The 14753-nt window shown below is 42.2% G+C and overlaps 1 protein-coding gene across 8 annotated transcripts in view; it reads right to left on the bottom strand.

The window, feature by feature from the left end:
- Positions 1 to 14753, bottom strand: part of LOC146861800 (uncharacterized) — a 1595865-nt gene that overhangs the window by 232779 nt on the left and 1348333 nt on the right. The gene's annotated exons all lie outside the window — the stretch shown is intronic.

The following is a 14753-nucleotide window of genomic DNA, read 5'->3' on the forward strand; positions in this document are numbered from 1 at the left end:
ATTAAAGATGCATTCGATAAACTCTGGTTTTCAAGTGTTGTACTTAAAAATGTATTTATTCATTTTTTTTTTTAAACATAGTTATTTGACATGATTATACAAAGCAATGCACATATATAGGCACCAATCTATAGTACAAATAAATGCGTATATACAGAGGGATATGCTGTATATTTCTGTTTGTGTATGGTGCTTATGTGGGGAAGAGCCAATTCTTGAGTAGTTTTCAGTAGGGGTGGGCGGAATTTGCGAAATTCACTTTCGCAAATTATCGCAAATATGTTAAAAAATCTCCGCAAACACGTGGAAATATCGTGAAGATGCGGAAGCTTTTTTCCCGCCCGTTCGCGGTATTTTCTGCGTGGTCGCGGCTCGCCAACTTACCCATGCGGTTTCTCGCGGGCGCGGCCATCTTGTTTTCACTTGTCTCGCGGTGCATGATCGCGAGAAGAAAGACGTGATCGCGCGACGCATGACGTTACTGCGGGCGCAAACTGTCATGAGACAGCGCAAATGGCTACCAACAATCCAACATCCCGTGGAGAACGCGACCGGATCAGGAAAACTTGTCGGCGAACGCGGGGATTCAGGTAGGGCGATCGCGCGCACGTGAGAATGTATTATTTTACAGCGCGAGCAAGAAACAAATTATCGCTAAGCTGCGGAATGCGGAAATGTTGACATTTTCGCGCTTTCCGCGGAACGCGAAAATGCCAAATTATCGCAATTTCCGCAAACGGAACGAAATTTTGGCCCAGGCTTAGTTTTCAGAAGATAAGGTGGTTGTCGGTGGATCTTATGTTGGGGTAAAGAGTTCCATATTTTGGCTGCTTGAACAGAGAAGGATGTGCCACCCATGTTTTTTTTCTTGTATCTTGGGATTTTGAGGCTAGGTGCCACTCTAGAGCAGAGGTTCCTATGATGAATATGTTTGGTGATTTTATTCATGATGAAGAGAGGTCCCATGTATCGCTTTGTGGGTGATAAAAAGTAGCTTGATCGTGGATCTTCTGGCAACCGGTAACCAATGCAGGGCTTTCAAGGCATGGGAGATGTGGTCTTGCGGTTTGATATGCAAGAGTAGTCTGGCAGCCGAGTTCTGAATCTGGTGTAGTCTTTTCATAATCGTTAAAGGTGATCCGTGGTAGAGGCTATTGGTGTAATCGAGTTTGGACAGAACAAGGGAGATGATAGCTTGGACCTTGTGTGGAAATCCCAAATGGGGGATGATTTGTCACAGTTTTTACAGTAAAAAAGCTTGATCTTGCTAGTTTATCCACTTGGGTATTCATCGACAGCTTGGAGTCCATGGTCATTCCGAGGTTTCTTACTTCCTTTAATACTTTAGGCCATGATCCCAGTTCATCTGGCCAGGCGGCAAGCGGGTCATAATGTTTCCAATCGTCACACGTGAGTATTTCTGTTTTGGAAGCATTCAATTTGAGATGGCTCCATGTCATCCATTGATCCACGGTTAGAGTATTCTTGGATTGTTGTTTTGTAAAAGCTGGTGCTTTGTCTCTGTTTTAAGTACGAATCCAACGTGTCAGGTTTTTCCGTGTAATGATTTGCCAGTTTGTCTGCGAAATCTTGAATAACGCAATGAGTTCCTTCAAGGCAATTTGGTTTACAAAATTCATTGACTATTTTATAGAATTCTTTATTTGCACATTTAGCATTTTGAATTCTGCCTGAATAGTACCTTTTCTTTGCTTTTTTTTATAGCTGACTTGTAAAAACTGTTAATTTTAGAATTCTGATTTGTAGTTTTATGCCTTTTATCTCTGATTTTCTCCAATATGCTTCTTTTCTTTTGTTCTGTTGTGTGGTGTTGAGTCGTATCAGGATATTAAAAGCTTCCTGTAGCCAATCCTATAGTTTTTAAACAGAATTTATTGTTTCCAGATCTTTACTGGATGTTAGTTGTTTTTTTAAGTGTTCCAAATTGAGTTTGTTCCATGGTTGATAGCAGGATGCACATAAGGTGGTTTTAGGTGAGTAGCTTAGTGTGGTTTTATGTTGAAAAGCAAGCAAATGGTGGTCTTAGCATGTGACCGGAGTTATAGTTTGAAAGGTAACTAGTTCGGTATTAGCAAAAATGACATCTAGGATAGGTCCAGCGATGTGTGTGGGTTTGTGGACAATTTGATGCTGGTTCAGTGCGTCTAGGCCATTGATTATTGTTTTTGGATGGGTCATATTGGGTTTGTCAAACCAAATGTTGAGGTCACCTAGAACGCATAGGTTGGAGTGTATTGTTATCAGGTTTGAAACCATATCTAGAAGTGTGTCTGGGAATGACGCCTTGCTAGGTGGAGGTCTGTAAAGGGGCAGGAAGTTACAGGAGGAAGACAGTGTAGGATTGCATCTTGTGAGAAGAGCCTCACAATTCTTTATGGAGATGTTGTCAACCTTAGAGATATGTAATGTTTGCCTGAACACAACAACTAGACCACCTCCTTTTTTGCCTTACGATTTTGGGTGATCGTTTGATAGCCTAGCGAAATGGCATCTTGCAGGACTGGAGCCATATCATCTCTCAACCACGATTCAGTTATGAATAGTATGTCTGGTTTTGCATCGGTGATAAGGTCGTAGATTTGATGTTTGTTTGTAGAGAGTGATCAAGCATTTATTAGTAGACAGTTTAGAGAATGTGCTTTGGTGACAGTAAGATTTAGTTTTGCACAAGAGTGATCAGTAGTGTGTGGGTTAGGAGCTGGTGCGTTTTTATTGCTGGTATTATCTATATTAGGATAGCAATCATGTAGCTGTTCTGTAATGTGTTCCCCGTTCAGAAGGCTAAGAAGGCATTTTGAAGGGTCTGCATGCATAGGTGGTGGAGTTGGTGTGCTGTGTTGTTTTTGTGGTGTAACCTTGTTGTGCAGTAGACACGGAGAAGCAAAGTTGTGATGTGTGGCACGTTGCTTATATTATTTGCGTACGTTTAGGGAGGAAAGTGTATGAGTCTGTGGTGGTGGTGCTACATGTGGGTCATGTAGTAAGCTTCTAAATTGTCCAATGGGTGAGAGGCAGTTGGAAGAGAGTTGCTGTGTTGCTATTTGTGTGTTAGGTGTGATGAAAGAGAGAAAGCTTGGCATTGTAGTTTGTTCCTTTGTGCAGTTTGAAAGGTGGGTGTGTGATTTTATTTTGAGACTGTAAGTATTATGAGGTGTTGTGCTTGAGAGCTTTTGTATTGCTGATGTGTGTGGTATGTTTTGTTTTTGAGGAATAGTGAAAAGAGTTGCTGATGTATTTGTTTCATCAGATAGATGTGTTTGTATACTATTGTTTGCAAGTGGAATTTGTAAGGTAGAGGGGTGGTGATGTGTTTGTGAGTGCAGTGTATGTTATGTGTCGGAGGCGATGAAGTAGATTTAAGACTGTTTGTTTTACACCTCTTTGCTGCAAGAGTTCATATGTGTGGTGCAGTGGCATGTAAGTGTTGTGTTTTTGTGTTATCATGGTAGAAAGATGAGGAGGCTGTTGGTTGGACAAATGATGGAAGGCTGAGTATGGGTTTATTAATTATAAAAGGGGGTCTGTTAGGAGTAATTAGAGTGGGGAGTGTGTGTCTGGATGGGTTGTAGTTAAGTATGGTATGGATTTTGGTTGTGTTTTTTCTGAGTGCTTTGGCTATTGGTATAGGACAGAGTTGTGTACTGTTTGTAGGTGATGGTGGAAATGTATGGTAGCTGGGATAGAAGCGTATATAGACGTGGTTTGTGTGGTTTTTCAGTGTGTGCTGGTACATTTATTTGTGCATAGGGTTGCTTTGTAGAAAGTGTGGGGTGTACATTTGGTGTGAGTGTGTTACTCTGTTTGTTTATGGTGTAGGGTATGTATTACTAAATGGGAAAATGGGCATCATTTCTGGCCCAGTCCCGACCTGTCTGGAACAGGCTCAAACAGGCACCTGCCCTTGTCCTCTCCGCCCTTAGCCTCGACGCCCGGGCTGAGACGCTCTAAGCCTTGGCCTTTTATAGCCCTAGTAGTAGATGACCCCTTCAGCCAATGGGAACCCTAGCCCTAAAATCGAGAACCAGTACAAGACCAGGAATTCACAGCCAATCTTAGCCCTTGTCCAAGCACTCAATCAGGTACAACAATCCTAATCTCTACATCCAATAGAGGACCTAGCCCTAGCTGTAGTCCCAACCCTAGTCCCAGCAACTAATGACACAGGAAACCTTAGTCCCTACTCCAATAAAAAGCCTAAACCTAGTCTTAGTCCCACACCTACTCCAGCAACCAATCACACCAGAAGCCCTAATCGCTACTTCCAATAAATGTCCTAACACTAGCCCTAGTCCCAACCCTAGTCCCAACAACCAATCACACTGGAAGCCCTAGTCTCTATTTACAATAAAAAGCCTAACCCTAGTCTTAGTCCCAACCCTACATTGATTGAATCACACAGCCAGAAACCAATCAGATCCAATAACAAACCAATGAAATACACTAACCCTAATCCAATAGAAACACCAGATACAGCCACCAATCAGTGCACATATGTAACAACCAATAGTAGACTATATAAGTTCCCAGCGACCTCAGACAATGTTGTTGGCCTGGGAGTTGGAAGCTGTTCCTCTATTCAGAATCCTCTATGAGACAGACAGGCTCAATCTTCACTTTGGACTTCTTCTGTTAAGGGCCTAACAAAGGGTCCTCTAACAATACTGTTTGTATAAAACTTTACTCACTCTCCTAGCCAAAAAACAAAGTGTACAATCCCTTTAAAACACACATTAAACAGCTCACAGCAGATTACTGCTGTCTCAGAGCACCCTCTGATGCAGATGTCCACCACTCCCGGAACTATCCAGCTCCTACTTAATGGCAGCTGAAACACAGATACCCAGCAGGAACGCCATGGATGCACCAAAGACAAGCCGTCTGCATCAGTCTGAGCCCAGTGTCAGGACCACTGGTTCTTGACCCACCAATTGCACATCTAGATGCTACTCCACTGCAGCTGTCAGTGCCCTGAACCTCAGATTCTCTTTCTAGCACTGTAGCTGGTTGTCCTCAGCTGACACCAAAGGTGTGTTCTTCTGCGTCACTTGTCATTTCTCCTGCTCTCCCCCAAACTCCATCCCCTCACCTCCCTGCACACACAACCATGCACCTCATATTCCCCTCACACAGCTACCAGCTCACTCTGTCCTGCCTCCTACTTAACACCTACTTGCTCGCCACACACACCACAAAGTCTGGAACCTCTTTCAAGACCACTCACCGGGCCTGCTTTGCTTGACTGAAACCTGGCTCACCCTGTCAACAGCCCCCGACATTGCCAGAGCGATCCCCTTCTGATAAAAGCTCATAAGAGAGGCCAGATCCCACAGACCTGGAGGAGAACAAGCCATCATCCACACACCCGCGACACCATGGAACACCTAGCTTTTAAGGTACACATCACAGACAAGTCAACACTGGAGGGTGCCCTCCTCTACTGGCTTCCTGGAACTCAAACCAACTCCCACCCTCACAGCCTTGCTACCCATCAGAACTAACCCACAGGTCTCCACCATGACCACCCAGCCTACCAGCATCATAGCGGAAACCGCAGCAAACATCGACTCCATCCCCTCAAGGGCACCATCTGACCCCTGCTCACACCAAACCTTCATCAAAGTACAGGACCCCATTAGGTCAGCCCCGACTCTGATACTCAACAACTCTATCAACAAAGAATAATACAAAAAACATACAAAACATATTATTACTAATTACAAAATTAGAATAAAGTTATATTACAATTTTTATGAAATTATAAAATATTTTAAAACACTTGCCTTTCAAAAACCCTATCAATCTCAAAATCCTGAAAAAAATAACACTGCTCTTACTTAAATATATCTTTTTATAAAATAAAATAACCCTGATTCTTTCTTAACCAAAACAATGTATTTACTTTAATACACTTCCAAAGGAAAAATAATGACATTTAAAATTCCGTTGAAGTGAATGATCTCCATGCGTGAGTGTCCGGGGCCAGTGACCTGTGTGTTATTGGCAGTTTTTTATTGTAGTTTGTTAAATAGCTTGGCGTGTATTTTTATAATGTTCATGTTAGGAAAAAAACAATGTAATACGGTATTATTCTCTTTTGAAATAGAAACCTAAAACTGCAAACACATTAAGGACCGTGCACTACATTTTTTGACAAATGTTTAAAACAAACAGAAGGATCATGCACAAGCCCTAAATAAACGAGTGATGGAATTGAGCACTTTGGAATCCGTACCTGGGTCTTGCACTCAGCACTTTTTTCCCGAATCCCTGCTGGACCGGTGTTGGAAAGGCGTCCGCCGGAAGGGGGTTCGATATACGTCTTGCCCACCCCTTTGACCCACCTCTCCCAAGTAAGCCGAACCAGGCGCGCACACCCTGATCTGCACTGTGAACAGAGGGACACCACACGTATTCTTTATAGGAAGATAAGTTCTTTTATCGATGATTTCAAAGGATCTTTATGACCCAAAAGGCAAGTAGTACAGCAGTGGCACAACGTACCACAAATCAGTCGTGGGGAATGGGGGTAGCGGGACAGTCTTTCAAGATAGTGTCTCTGCGAAATACCCTGCGGAAGCTCACAATCCTCGAGCTGGAGGGTGTCGTGTCTCTGGGCGAACTCTTACCGAGTCGTCCTCAAGGGGAGCGCCGCGAGTCTCTCAGCAGGCACAGGTGGTCGGAGTTCAGGAGCCGCGATTCCGTCAGCAGGGCTCAGATGGGTCAATAGCTGGGGGCCGCGAGTCACTCAGCAGGCCTAGGTGGATCAGGGTCCAGGAGCCGCGACCTCGTCCGCAGGGCTCAGATGGTTCAAGAGCAAGAGGCCGCGAGTCACTCAGCAGGCCCAGGTGAATTCAGCGTTCAGGAGCCGCGACAGCGTCAGCAGGCTCAGATGGTTCCAGGTCTTCTCTGTCCTTGTTCCTCCGGCACCCCTTGTTATACTCCGCTGGTTCTTTGAAGTCCGGAGTGCTCGCAGAGGGGGGACTGGGGTGACGGAGGGGGTTCGGCGGGATTTCCTGCCGCTCACTTCTTTGGTCTTTTCAGGTGGGTCTGGGAGGGACCCCAGACGCTCGGTAGGGGAGGCGCCTGCTCCCCAGGGGCCTGGTGGCCGATTGAGTCCTCCCGGGGAAGGCGACCCGAGGTGTGACTGGGCTGGCGCCTCTGGGTCTGGCTCGAGGGTTCCCGCTCCCTCGGTTGGGCATGCGTAGTAGGGTGTTGAGTCTGTCAGGTCTCTGGCCGGCCCGTGGATCGGGGGTGGCTGGGGCGGCCGGAGTCGGGGATGTCGTGTCTTGAGGGTGGTTGCAGGTTGGCGGGATGATGGAGAGGGCAACCGGTACCTCGACTCTTGCACTCAGCACTTTTTTCCCAATCCTTGCAGGCCCGGAGGAGGGGCGATTGGCCGAAAGCCAGAAAAGCGGTTCATAGGTCCCACAGCGCGGGACGCAAGCACTTTGGAACTTGTACCTGGACTCTTGCACTCAGTGCTTTTTTCCGATCCCTGCTGGCCCGGAGGAGGGGCGATTGGCGCGAATGCCAGAAAAGTGGTTCAAAGGTCCTGCAGCGTGGGACGCGCGCAGGCATGCCCGGGCCACGGACGGGCCTGTCTGCGCCCGTCAGTGGCAGGAAGGGGCAGGGCTTGCCCACTCCCCCCCCTTGGCTCTGCTCTTTGCACCTTGCACCATGTGAAGATTCATCTAGATATTCTGTTCCTGCCTACTGGTACTGTTACATTTATAAAGTGTACTTGCTCATATTTAGTTCTACTACGATCTACTCTGTTTTCACTCAGAGGTGTCCACTACAGAAATGGGGAAAAGGAAACACCAGAGCTCTGCACTAGCAAAGTCCCCACCTAAATCAAGGCAATCCATAATGAATTTTATAACAGGGGCAATGGGGGCGATGGAGAAACAAATTCTAACTGTGGAGGAAACTCTAACCAGTTGCTCTGAGATTGTCCCCGATCCAGTTATTCCTTGTTCAATCACTTCAGACACAGTTCAACTGCTGGAAACACAGTCTGAGGGAGTAGTTTCTTTAAACAAGGTCAGTAATGAGCCTGTTCATAATGTAACATCATCAGGCACCCTGAATATCTATCCTCCATCTAAACGTCTAAACACTCCAAGGGACTGCCCCGTTGATTCCACTATGACTCTTCCTGGTGGACTAACCAAAGCTAAGAAGAGGGTTACAGGGCCAAAGCTGGCAGCGACCCCAAAGCCCTCTAGATTCGTCAATTAAAGTAGTTCCTGCTGAACCCCTGGACTGTACTTCATTGGTGACTTGAGTCCAAGTCTTGACTGATCTTATTAAGAATTCTGTTTGCAGTTTAACACACCGATTGAAAGCCATTAAGTGTGCAGTGTTAACCTGTATTGAGCGATTAGACATAGTAAGACCTTAAAGTGGGATAAATGATCATGGCAGAGATAACATTGATGGAATTACCCCCCAAAAAACTATAAATCTCCCACTACAACAACCTGTTATAGAGAACTCTGAGGCCCCTATTAGACAAATGCCAAACCTGCTTCTGCAGCCCCACATAATACAAGCTAATGACGTAGACATTTAAATGAAGTGACCCACCGGCTGCCATGCCCAGCACCGCTTTGGAGGGATTTTCCTCTACCCACCTCACTCATCCTACTAATTACCTGCATATCAATGATTGATTAGATCTTCCCCCCGTTGCTACTCCATATGTGATGATTTGGTTAATATCCCGACCTTATGTGCTTCTTTACAAGAAACATGTAACTCGTTAAGAAAAAAGTCTCTTAATTGGTTAAATTCTAGGGTTAAGATGGGGGGAGCTCTTTTTGCAGATTTTAAGATGGTGAGACAGGTAGAATGGGTTGGTAGGGGCCCCAAGATGTTTCAGGGCGATTGTGTGGTGCTTTCTTTTAAATCTCCAGCACTAGTTAGCACGATACTGGAAGGACAAACCCAATGTCTATAAATACAAATCAAATTTCAGTATTTCCACTTGGTTTTTCTACAGGCCTTCGCCACATCTGCTTAGTCAGCGGTCCATTGAGATACAGCGCCCCTCTCCACTACAACCAAGCTTTCAATTACCACTTTTTAGCTCGAAAAAGCCATGTTCCCCTATGCATACCATTGAAACATTCAACAGATATGAGTGTCTTTCTAATCTTAATGGAGTAGACTGACTACAGGCCGATTTAAAGAAAAAAGCAACTGCATATAACTATATCCCTACTTCCCTAATGTCTGTCAACAGCTCACTAATACAGGAAGGCGTATGGGACGCTCAAGGATCTATGGAGCAGATGGTGTTGAGGGATTCCCTAATGCCTGTTAATAATGTACTAATAGAGGTGGATGTACGGGACACACAAGGACCTATGGAGCACAAGGTGTTGAGGGATGAGACAAATATGGATTGTTTAACGCCTGATTCAGGAACGATTACTGTCTTAAGTTGGAATGTTGCGGGCTCCCTAGTAAGATTTGTTTACATGAATGGATAGATTTTGTGATCGGTTTTAATATCTTTTGATTACAGGAAAATGGGTTGTGGAACCAATACATCTGAATGGATATAAAACATTTAATTTATCAGCTGTTCCATCGAGACATGGCAGATCAAAGGGGGGAATTTGCATTTATGTGTCCAACAAATTAACATTTTCTACTGTAAATGTAAAATTCCATAACACTTTTTACCAAATTGTTTCTGTTGAACTTTTAGGTTCTACTCACTTAATATTAGTTAACTTCTACAATAACGCTTGTGACTCTGATACATTGTCTATCTTGGACCAGCTTAATATGGATCTAGAAACCCTAAATAATGAGAGGAAGGGAGAGCAAATGTTGGAGTGGGGGATTATCACATTACATTGTGTAATAAGGCATCAAACAAGATTTGTGGTTTTACTTCTCCGACTACTGACGATGTTACCCATTTTTTACACACTGAATATGGTGAGAAACTTATCAAACTTATCTCCAAATATGATCTGGGATTCAGTAACGAATTTGGGATTAGACCGGTGGTGATACCTTGTACTTACGATGGTGGCATGGGCAGATGTGTTATCGACTTTATACTTTCTCCTAACCGCTATTTGTCAATATTTATTGATTTTAAAATTCATGATTTAGCAATGAGCTACCATTTCCCCCAGAGCCTAATGTTAAACTCTGGCTGTTTAAAAGAACAAGGGGTCCGCCACAACACTATGTCTGTAGAAAACATAGAATTGACGCGAACTAATGGATATACCCTACGATGGTCCAAATGGTTTTTAGAACAATTAATTTACCAACAAAGAAGGGCCATTGATGTATGTTTGGATGACTCAGCAGGTGACCCGGTCATATTGGAGTGATTCGATAGAATCACTAAGGCTATTAAATTGGGTTTAATCTCAAAGTAGAATGGAAGTAAATTAAATAGGAACTCTTGGTTTAATCATGTATGCTCAGAGGCACATAAGAATTCAAAACTGGCTTTAAAGTGTACACCTAGAAACTATTTGGAGTTTCAACATAGGAGAAAGGTGTATAGGCTAGCAATAAAAAAACGCTAAAGAAGTCTGAAAGCCTAAGCATGGGATAAATTGTATAATGCCAGCTGTAACAACGATGCTACTGCATTTTGGCGTGTAGTCAATTCACCCTTTTTTAGTGAGGATAATAAGCCTAAAATAGAAGTGGCAGTAAACGAAGAGGCTTGGGTATCACATTTTTCTAAACTGTATAGCGATTCTAAAAAGTGTGATGGCAATTTCACTATCCTGGACTCGTCGGTGGACACTTCATCCTCCATTAAGGCAGATGATTGGTCTGACCTCAATTTTACTCTGGAAGAGGTTACCCTTGCTATAAGTTCAAACAAGGGGGGTAAAGCACCAGGGCCTGATGGGGTCCCTATTGACCTGTTTAAGGCTAATGTGGAGCTTTGGGGGCCCATTTTGACCCTTGTTTTTAGAGCATGTCAGGATGTGGGGTTCCCTCCTTCTTGGTCTGAGTCCCATATTGTACCATTTTTAAAAAGGTGACCACAACTGCCCTGAAAACTATAGACCCATCTCCCTGCTGGATTCTCTAGTCAAGGTTGTGGGTTGCATAATCCTAAATAGATTGGAAAATTGGAGGGATTGCAATAACACTATTTCGGACTTACAGTATGAATTCAGAAAATGAATAGACCATGGAACAAGCCATAAATTTAAATTTGCTCATGAGCAAGTATGTCCTCATTAAAAGAGGTAACTTGTTTTTGGTTTTTGTCGACCTCTCGACTGCTTTCGTTTAATTCATGATAAGCTTTGGTCCGTTATGTCCTCAATAGGTGTTGATCATAATATTATTAACTTTCTAAGATATTTATATTCCACTAGGTGTGCCAGGGTTCGCTTTGGAACAAAGGGCGAATGTACACGTTCTTTTAATATTGAAAAGGGGGTACATCAACGATGTGTGCTCGCTCCTTATTTATTCAATTTGTACCTTAATAACTTAGGTGACATTCTTGCCAACCACTTTGTCTGGATCTCCCACAAATTAAGCAACCCGTAATTCCGGTCCTGCTTTATGCGGACGACGCAGTACTCATGGCACGTACTCCACTGGCCTTGCAGCATCTTCTTGATAGTTTTGTGCACTTTATGGAGATCCTGAGCCTGCGAATTTATTATTAGTAAAACTTTTGCTATGAAAGTAGGTCACAGTTCTACAAAGATGCGCAACATCACTATAAGGAAAGACATCATTCCACTAACTCCCACTTTTTCGTACCTGGGTATCCTATTTGATTGTGAGGGGAACTGGAAAAGTGCCATTAAATCAAGAAAGATGCAATTTGTTAGATCTATTATGGCCTTGTGTATCTTTGCAAGGAAACTAGGCTCTAAACAGCCAAAAGAAATGCTAACTATCTACAATGCAAAATGCAGAACCACTGTTATGTACGGCTCTGAGCTGTGGGGGTATGTAAATGTGGAAGTACTATAAACGGTTGAAAATGCTTTCTTTAAAAAGCTTTTGGCGCTCCTCTCCAGTTGTTTAATTTTGTGTGTCATTCTGGACGGGGTGCTACCTATTTAACAGATATGATAAAGGATTCAGCCAGTTCTTCTTTGGCACAAGATCTGAACTTCAGATCACACGAAATTCAATAGTATACTAGTAAAGGATTGCTGCGATTGTGAGTCTGCACCAAGAGTTCCATGGCTAAAACTTATTAAAAACTTTATGGCAGATATTAGTCATCTGGAATTTTATGAACAACCGGAGTCTTTGAATACCATTTTGAGGAAAGCACATAAAATAGAGTGTCTAAATCTCCTGCAGGAACTGAGACTGTCTGTGGAATTAGTCAAACCTTCTGTTCAACATAGCCAAATGCCCCTGACTACATGGTCAATGCAACCATATCTTTTTAATGTTTTGAATGTACAAGATAGATTTGTTTTAACTCGTTTCAGATTAGATATATTTCATAGTTTGACGTCCTTTCCAAATGTTAATAATTGGACAAAGGAATTAACGTTCTGTCCCTGTGACAATATGTCCAAGCAATCAACGAGTCACATTTTTTTTGTGTAAATTATACACTGATCTGAGGAGATCTTTTATTGTACCTATAATGAAATCACTTAATTTTAAACAATGTAGGCCGGCGCTTTTTTATCTGGAACTACTTCCTAACTTGTTTACATATGTGGTTTTAGAATGTTCCTCAGGGCTGTATTAAGAAGAAGAAAATTATGTCCTGCTGTATACTAAATTATGATTGTTTCTGAATTCAACATAAATTGTTGATATATCTGTGCTTTTATGATCCACTCTGTGAATCAAATAAAGATGATTTTGATTTGATTACAAAACATTTTTACATAAAATAAAATAAAGTTAAAAAAAGCACACCAATATCAATCAATCAAAATAAGTTTTATTCGATTGTAGCAAAACAATCAGAAAAGCACAATAAAACACTATTACAGGAGCAATTATTAAAACAAGTTTATAGCAATTCAATTTCTCTGTATTTTTAAAATTTCCATTTAATAAAACTTTACTAAAACTAACAGGACCCCCATGTGCCAAAAATAAAATACCAGATAAAACAGGTTCAGATCAGTTGTAAGATTCATTCAAAAAACGATTGTGAATATGAAGAATTAATACCCATATCACCGGCCACCATCCAACCTCCTCTGCTCCTTACTATCTCGTCACATTATTTTCCTGATTCGGAGCACTCTTTTAATGTATACCGCAATTCTCCATGCAATAAGTGCATTTTCTAGGCATTGCAAACGAAGTATCGCTATACAACACTGTCTTAAACCATATGCCCTTAATACGGGTACAAGTAATACTTTTCTTTGTGTCGCATAAAATTTACAGAAAAACATCATATGTAATGTTGTCTGAGTTGATTGGGAATCACACGGGCAATCTGGTAAATTATGTCGACCAGTCATTCATTGTAGGAAATGACAATGGTCTATGAATGGATCCTAACATGAATCTAAAAAGCAGCATTCTATCAAACCCGCTAGATAAAAAAGACAGGTATGGCTCCATCCCTCCTATTGTAAGTGTTAACAATAACAAAATTACTAAATTAAATAACATGTAATTTTTTTATTAATTAAACATTAACATATGAAATACATAAAATGATATTAAGTACCACTTTTTTAAGTAGTAGATATACAAAATTGATATTAAAAAAGATATACATACCAAAAATACTGCAACATTCAATGTATTTACAGTATTAGGACATCAATATTAAGTAGCATTGATATTCTGCCATCAATATTAAGTTTCTGCACCCATGTGCTCCGCTGTCACATTCGCTAAAGAATGTTATGCAGATTAATAACCTCAAATGGTGGGACAAAAATTCATGCACCAAAAGACCCAAGATTTGCAGTAGGCTGTGGTCCGGCTTTAGGGTGGTGCAGCTGATGTAGACACTCCCCCTCTGAGCTTGGGGAATGCTGTGTTTAGAAATAACTTATGATTTTCTAGCACATGCCTCAGAGTTCCTAGCTTGTCCAGCGGTTTTCAGGCAACAATAAACATGTCAAGCTAGCTCTGATGATTGAGGTTCCTGCTGGAGAGAGATCAGAGTTTTGTCCAGTGGCAGTTTTGACTCATCATGAAGTAGCTCAGAGGGTTTTTATCCCTGCTGCAAAGAACATGTACCATGCAGATCACAGAACTGTATTTTATGTGGATAGCTCAGTGAGTTACTGCTCTTGTCACAGAGATATATCTGTTATTTGCAGTTCATAAGTTACAATCCTAGTATAGCACAGTGACATATGAACTGTCATCAAAGTTCTGCACACCAAGTGTATGGTATAGATTAGAACGCTATGTTCTTTCCCCGTCTTTCATTATCCTAATGTTGCTAAAAAGGGTTAGTTTGGCTCGAAATGCATTGTTATTAGAAAAGTCAAACCCAACCACTGTGATAAGTTTTAAATCCTGAGTTTGTGATTCTCCTGACCACACACTCTTCAAATATGCTGGTATTAGTATGAATGCCGTGATTTTTGCACCTTGTAATCCGCAGCATTTCTTGTGGACTGATTTACGTACATATGATTCATTGTCTCAATAAAATGAGTCTGTGATGTGAAGTGCTCTGACACCCTACATTGGCATGAGTAGCACTGTAAAACAAATGATATGCATGTGAGACAGGAACTTTGGAGCGATGAGGCGCGTTGTGGGAG

The sequence above is a fragment of the Triturus cristatus genome, chromosome 2_2 (assembly GCF_964204655.1).
Source record: "Triturus cristatus chromosome 2_2, aTriCri1.1, whole genome shotgun sequence".
NCBI lineage: Eukaryota > Metazoa > Chordata > Amphibia > Caudata > Salamandridae > Triturus > Triturus cristatus.